The sequence below is a fragment of the Alligator mississippiensis genome, chromosome 1, assembly GCF_030867095.1.
Source record: "Alligator mississippiensis isolate rAllMis1 chromosome 1, rAllMis1, whole genome shotgun sequence".
In the NCBI taxonomy this organism is placed as follows: domain Eukaryota; kingdom Metazoa; phylum Chordata; order Crocodylia; family Alligatoridae; genus Alligator; species Alligator mississippiensis.
In genome coordinates this window covers 472041282-472047666 of record NC_081824.1, presented here as the reverse complement: position 1 = coordinate 472047666, position 6385 = coordinate 472041282, and the positions used below count along the sequence as shown (strand labels likewise).

Here is a 6385-nt window from a genome sequence, read left to right as displayed (position 1 = left end):
GGCCATAGGGTATAATGGGGAATCAGTGAAATATCGACAGCTTTGTTGTTTTTTTGTCTGATTTGGGTGAAACTTGCAGGGATGGTAGCCCCTGTTGAGAGCATGAAGCCTGCCACGTTTCAAGAAGATCGGTGCAGGGGCTCGGGGGAACTGCACCCCACATTCTTGAAAGCAAAACTCACGTCACGTGTATGTGTTACGCCACAGCCGGGTGAAAACTGCAGGGGCGGTAGCCTCGCCGAGGCCATGAAACCTGCCAAGCTTCAAGACGATTGGTGCAGGGTTTTGGGGGAACTGCACCTCGAGCTGCTGACAGGCAAAACTCGTGACATAGATGACCGTGTGTGTTAAGGTGCAGCGGGCTGGAAACTGCAGCGATGGTGGCCCCTGCTGCGGCCACGAGGCCTGGCAGCTGGCGAGGAGATCGGTGCAGGGCTTCTGGGCTCGGGGGCCTGCACCTCTGGCTGCTGACAGGCAAAACTCGTGACATGGGTGCTCGTGCAACTGTGGCTGTTTTGAGGCATGGGACCTGGGATCACCGCAGGCCCGGCTGTTACCAGTTACCAATTAATCATGATTCCCTCAGGGACCAGCTCAATACACAGCACCAAGAACAATCCACTGCCCCAAGACAGACGCCGTCAGTGCACTTAACAAAAGATGAAGCCTCTTCAGACAATCTACAGGAAAACCGGTCTCAGTTCTGCGCATCTCCATTTGATTTTGTAAGCATGAGTGCCTTGAGGCTGGCAACAACCAAAATGGCTCAGGATTAAAAAGTTAAGAGAAGATGTGAAGATGCCGTTTCATAGACACCTTGTTGTAAAAGGAAGAGGATTGGAAAAAAAGAAAATAAAACCCCATAATTTCAAGCTGGCTCCTACGTGTCTGGTTATTCCTTAAAACTTGATGTTTTTCCTGGTTGTTAATCCATTTCTTGAGACGTTCCAAACCAGATAACCCCTGGTCACTGAGAAAGGTCATTCATTTAAATTGAAACTGTTATATAATAGGATTTTCCCTGTCACTTATGGCTTGGGACCCTCTTGATTTACACAATTAAAAGAATGCTTTGAAGAGTCTGGACTAAGGGGATAAGAAAGCTGTAAAGCAGCAAACAGGGTGCTTCAAGAGAAGAAAATCTCTCTGACATCACCCGCTGTTGTTCCCAAGAAGCTGGCAGAAACAGATCCTCTCCCTTCAAGGATCGTGCTGGGAACTTTGCTTGTCATCAGATCACTCGAGTTCCTGGGAATAATGACACCCCAGCTCTCGCTCTCTCTTTCTCTCTTTTTCTTTTTGTCTCTAGGCATAGCTTTCTGAACCTAAATTGTATTAGTTAAGCTTCAGCTAAGTTTCCCCAAATACTCAATTAAACCAGGGGAATATTGTAATTGTTTTCTTTGTTATCCCTTGCATGTCTATTACTACTAGTACCATTATAAATTGGATATGCTTCACAATAAATAACTTTTATAGTCAAACTGGAGGTAACCAGGTGTATTTTTCCTTCTCTACTTCCCTTCCCCACTTGCTCTGCAGCAACGCTTCTTTTACCTAAGCCAAAGATCCCTGTCAAGCCCAGAAATACTGCGGGGTCCGCTCATCAAGAGGCTACCACTACTAGGACAGTTAGGGCAAAAGATTGGGACGTGCTGAGTTTGAGACACATAAGGGGATCAGCTTGTATAGGCTGATTGGCCCACTTTGGCTCAGGCGTGCCCTAATGAACTGAGAGCTGGCCCATGAGGGTGTCAGCTGGACACCCAGCCGCATTCAGAGGGATTCTGTTCACTGAGTGCTGGTGTCTGACTGCAGTGTAGTGTTCCCTTAATGAACTGATTCCTGGCACATGAAGGTGTCAGCCTGTACATGCTGATCAACCCGGCCGGGTCAGGCGTGTCATGTTAGTGTGTGTGTGTGCGTGTGTGTGTGTGTGTGCATTTGACTGATTTAGTGGCTGGAGGAACCCAGTGCCACTGAAACAGAGTCCTGCAAGATAGCTCCATCGGGGGTGAGCACTTGCAGAAGGGAGAGATACAGCTCCGTACAGAAACACAGGTAACACGAGCAGCACATTGATAGAATTGCAAAGACCCTAGAAATGTACCCCTAATAAATGAGCACACCCCAAAGTGACAGGCAAATCTGGTAACAGCTGGGATCATGGCTGGAAATCCGTTTTGGGCCACCCCACACCATCTGGGGGCAAGACACTGGTCATCAATTCAGTCTATAATCTCAGCCTAAATGCTGGGTCCTTAGTCAAGCATGTATACTTAGTACCATGGGAATGGGGGGCTGTTAGTTGGCAGCCTGGTATGAAGAAACCACGCTCTGGTCCGGGCCAGACTGGTCAGTGGTGTCTGGGAGAGTCCCCCGGTGCCATAGAGGCATGGTGTGGGGTGGCCCAAGAAGGATTTCCATCTCTAATCCCAGCCCACGAGAAATTCCTTCCTTGAGCCTGTCTACTTAGTACAGTGGGGATGGGGGAACTGGCCCAAACAGTATTTCCAGCCATAACCCCAGTCCAAAACCAGGTCCTTATTTGGGTCTATGTACTTAGTACCATGGGCACGGGGGGCTGGCAGTTGGCAGCTTGGCACGCAAAAACTGCACTTTGGGCCAGGCAAGACTCTGGTTGGGGGGTGTGGGATAGTATCCAGTGCCACAGAGGCATGGTATGGGGTGGTCCAAAGAGGATTTCCTGTCAACCCAGCCCAAAACCCAGTTCCTTATTCAAGCCCATATACTTAGGACAGTATTTGTGGGGGCTGCCAGTTCATGGCCTGGCACAACCAAACCATGTCTTCAGTCAAGTAGGAGAGCAAGGGGATGTAGCTCAGTGGTAGAGCGCATGCTTTGCATGTATGAGGTCCTGGGTTCAATCCCCAGCATCTCCACTTTTCATGGGGCAGCAGGGCAGGCCCTACAGAGACAGGTTAGAAGGTCTCAACCTTTTCAGCCTCCACAAGAGAAGACTGAGAGGGGATCTGGTGGCAGTTTACAAACTCCCCAGCAGGGACCAGAGAGAACTGGGGGAAGCTCTGTTCCCCCCAGGCACCACCCAGGGTTACTAGGAATAACACCCTCCAACTGTTAGAGAAAGGTTCAGGCTGGACACCAGGAAACATTACTTTACACTTAGGGCTGCCAGGCTCTGCAATGGGCTCCCAAGGGAGGTGGTGCTCTCCTACCTTGGGCGTCTTCAAGAGGAGGCTGGGCAGATATTTGGCTGGGGTGACATGATCCTGGCACCCATTCCTGCCTGAGGGAGGGAGTCAGACCTGATGAGCTGCTTAGGTCCCTTCCACCCCCAAGTACTATGATACTATGACTCTGGTCAGAGATGACCAGGAGAGTCCCCTGGTGCAACAGGGACATGCTGTGAGGTGGCCCAAAACAGATTTCCAACCATAATCCCAGCCCAAGATCCACTTCCTTACTCAAACCCACATACTTAGTACCGTGGCTGGGGGGAGCTGTCCGTTGGCATCCTGGCAGGGCCAAACCACGAGTTGGGCCAGGCAAGCTGTGGTCAGGGATGTCCAGGGGAGTCCACTGGTACCACAGAGTGACAGCGTGGGGTGGCCCAACAAGCATTTCCATCTCTGATCCCAGCCCAAATCCCAGTTCTTTATTCAGGCCCCTGTAGTTGGTGGCGTCTGGGCGTACGATCAGCTGGCAGCCTGGCACAGCCAAACCGTTTCCTGGGACGGGCAGGACTCTGCAGAGATAACCAGGAGAGTCCCACGTGCCACAGAGGCATGGCGTGGGCTGGCCCAAGAAGGATTTCTAGCTGTGATCCCAGCCCTAAATCCAGGTCCTTATGTGGGTCCATACACTCAGCACAGAAGCTGGCACGCTGTCGGTTCGCAGTCTATCACGGGCAAGCCGCGTTCTGGGTCGGGCAAGACGGGTGAGAGACGTCCAGCAGAGTCCCCGATGGCACACAGGTCTGTCATGGGGTGGCCCAGGAAGGATTTCTGGCTACCCACTTGTGACATGGGTGCTCGTGCAACTGTGTCTGTTTTGAGGCATGGGACCTGGGATCACTGCAGGCCTGGCTGCTACCAGTTACCAATTACCTGGGATCATGGGGTGGCCCAAGAAGGATTTCTGGCTATAATCCCAGCCCAAAAACTAGTTCCTAACTCATGCCCATATGCTTAGTACAGGGGCTGGGGGTGTCAGCTGGCAGCCAGCACGGCCAAACCGCACTTTGGGCCGGGCAACGCTGTGGTCAAGGTGCTTTGGGACAGTCCCCTGTGGCGCCAACAGGCAGTTTGGGGTGGCCCAAGAAGTATTTTGCCCCATAATCCCATCATAATCTGACCTGTATTTAGGGCTCTGGACTTGATGGATATTATTTTGCATATTAATTAGCAAATATGCAATGAAATTATATTTAAGATGTGTAATTCATTAACAACAAGCTTTGATTGGGTCTAGATTAGCTTTGAGAAAGGAACTGGGAATAAGCAACCACCTTTAGCCTGTTAGGTGGGATGGAGGAGCCGGGGCCCTGCCGGCAGATTTGGGTGTCTCCCCAGCCCCCAAAAAAGCAGTCTGAGATTTATTTATTTATTTTTAAAAGGATTTTTACCTCCCCAAAAACTCACCCCCGACACAACCAAGCAATGCACGGAGGGCGAATTGCAGCAGGTGACCCAGACTCAGAGTTAACTGAAGAAAAGGGGAGGAGAAAAGAAAAGAAGTCGTTCACCTCCATCGAGTGCAGAAAACACACCGGCTTTCAAACACAGGAATACTACATAGCCAGTCACAGTAATTACAATACTATATCAAGAATAATTATGACATAGCAGTACCGCAGTAATAGCGATTAGCTGATGCCCAGCCCAGGGTTTCTAGCGCCCACGCAACTGCTTTAAAAGAAGCTGGATGTGCAGAGCGCGTTGTGCACGCCCAACGGATTTTAAAAATAATTTCATTTATGTCATGTTAATAATTTTAAAAATCATCTTATTAACGTCATGATCATGCACCGCTAGAATGAGAAATAATTAGACTAGTAAGCAACATGAGCGTTAATTAGCACTATGTAAATGTACGGTAATTAGTGAGTAGCCACGTGTAAAAGGTAGCACTAAGCATCCAGGAGGCGCTGAGAAGGCGGGTCCCGGCTGTTCTGGGGCCGGGGTGGGGAGGGAAGGAGCAGGCGGCCCCGGGGCTCCCGCATGCCGGCTCGGGGCACGTGCAGCGCCGTGTGGGCGGGCGGGCGGCTCCGCGCTGCCTCCCCGTGCCCATCTCGAGCCCCTGCCCGAGCCCGGAGCGGAGCTGCGCCTCCCCCGCCGCTGCCCCCGGCCGCAGCGCCGCGCTCCTCCGCGCCCGCGCAGCGGGTCCCGCCCACCCCGCCTAGGCCACGCCCCCTGGGGCGGAGCTCCGCGCTCCTCCGCGGCCGCTCCTGCACTGCGTGTCCCGCGCACGGCGCAGGCGCGCCTTCGGCCAAGCCACGCCCCCCGGGCCGGCAGGGCAGGGGCGGGGCCAGAGAAGGGGCGGGAGCTTAATCTTTCCATGCCGCCGTTCATTGGCTGGGAGGCGCTGCGCGGGCCGGTAGCCGATTGGGTGCGGTGGACGCCCGTCTTGGCTGAGAGCTTTTAAATACAACTGTAGCCGCCATAACTGGCCACGCGGTCGGGGAAGCTGGTCGCGGGCGGGTGTTGGGGCTGTAGCCTGACGGATCCCGGGCCCTCAGCCCAACAAGGGGTTTTTGAACCAAAAGCTTGCTTAAAATTTTTTTTCCAACTATTTAAATTGGTCTAACAAAAGATGAGATTCACCCAAAGAACCTTGTCTACCTAATAATACTCTCACGGACTCTTGGTTCCCCTGGATGCACTGGATCTAAAGTGATTTCATGGAAAAGAGGAAAATTGGCCAAGTTACTGGAATTCCCTTTTCTTCCCCAGAGAGCCAACTTCTCTTGAAAGGATTTGACTGTTTTGTTCTCCAAGGTAGTCACTTCTCCACCTTGGACTGAAATGTTCAATGAGTTTAGAATTGTGAACACATCTGCGAGGGATGCCAAACAACCCACAAAGTTCGGACCTATGAAACACTGAAGCAGAATTGATCCATTTTCATGCAGAAACATTTCAATTAATCTCAAAGTTCAAAAACTCTTGTCAGAACTTTTTGTCCGGATAACCAGCGTACTTCTGTGTGAAGCAGAAGTCAGTGTGTTCAGACCCAACCTCTTCCTTCGCACAGCGCTTTGAACATGCAGTGATTCAATGCCCTTGCTCTGATCAAGTTGACGGCCTGGATGACAACATCCAACACGACTTTCAAATAAGAGGGAGGAGAATGCAATGACTAGAGATCACATTGGGATTCACCTTCTTGACGAGAGCGGTGAACT

General features: G+C 51.6%; 1 non-coding gene across 1 annotated transcript; it reads left to right on the top strand.

Annotated features, from left to right (window-relative positions):
- The first annotated feature begins 2831 nt into the window (after positions 1-2831).
- TRNAA-UGC (transfer RNA alanine (anticodon UGC)) lies at positions 2832-2903 on the top strand. Its single transcript has one exon. It is a non-coding gene; the product is annotated as a tRNA-Ala (tRNA).
- Positions 2904-6385: the final 3482 nt, after the last annotated feature.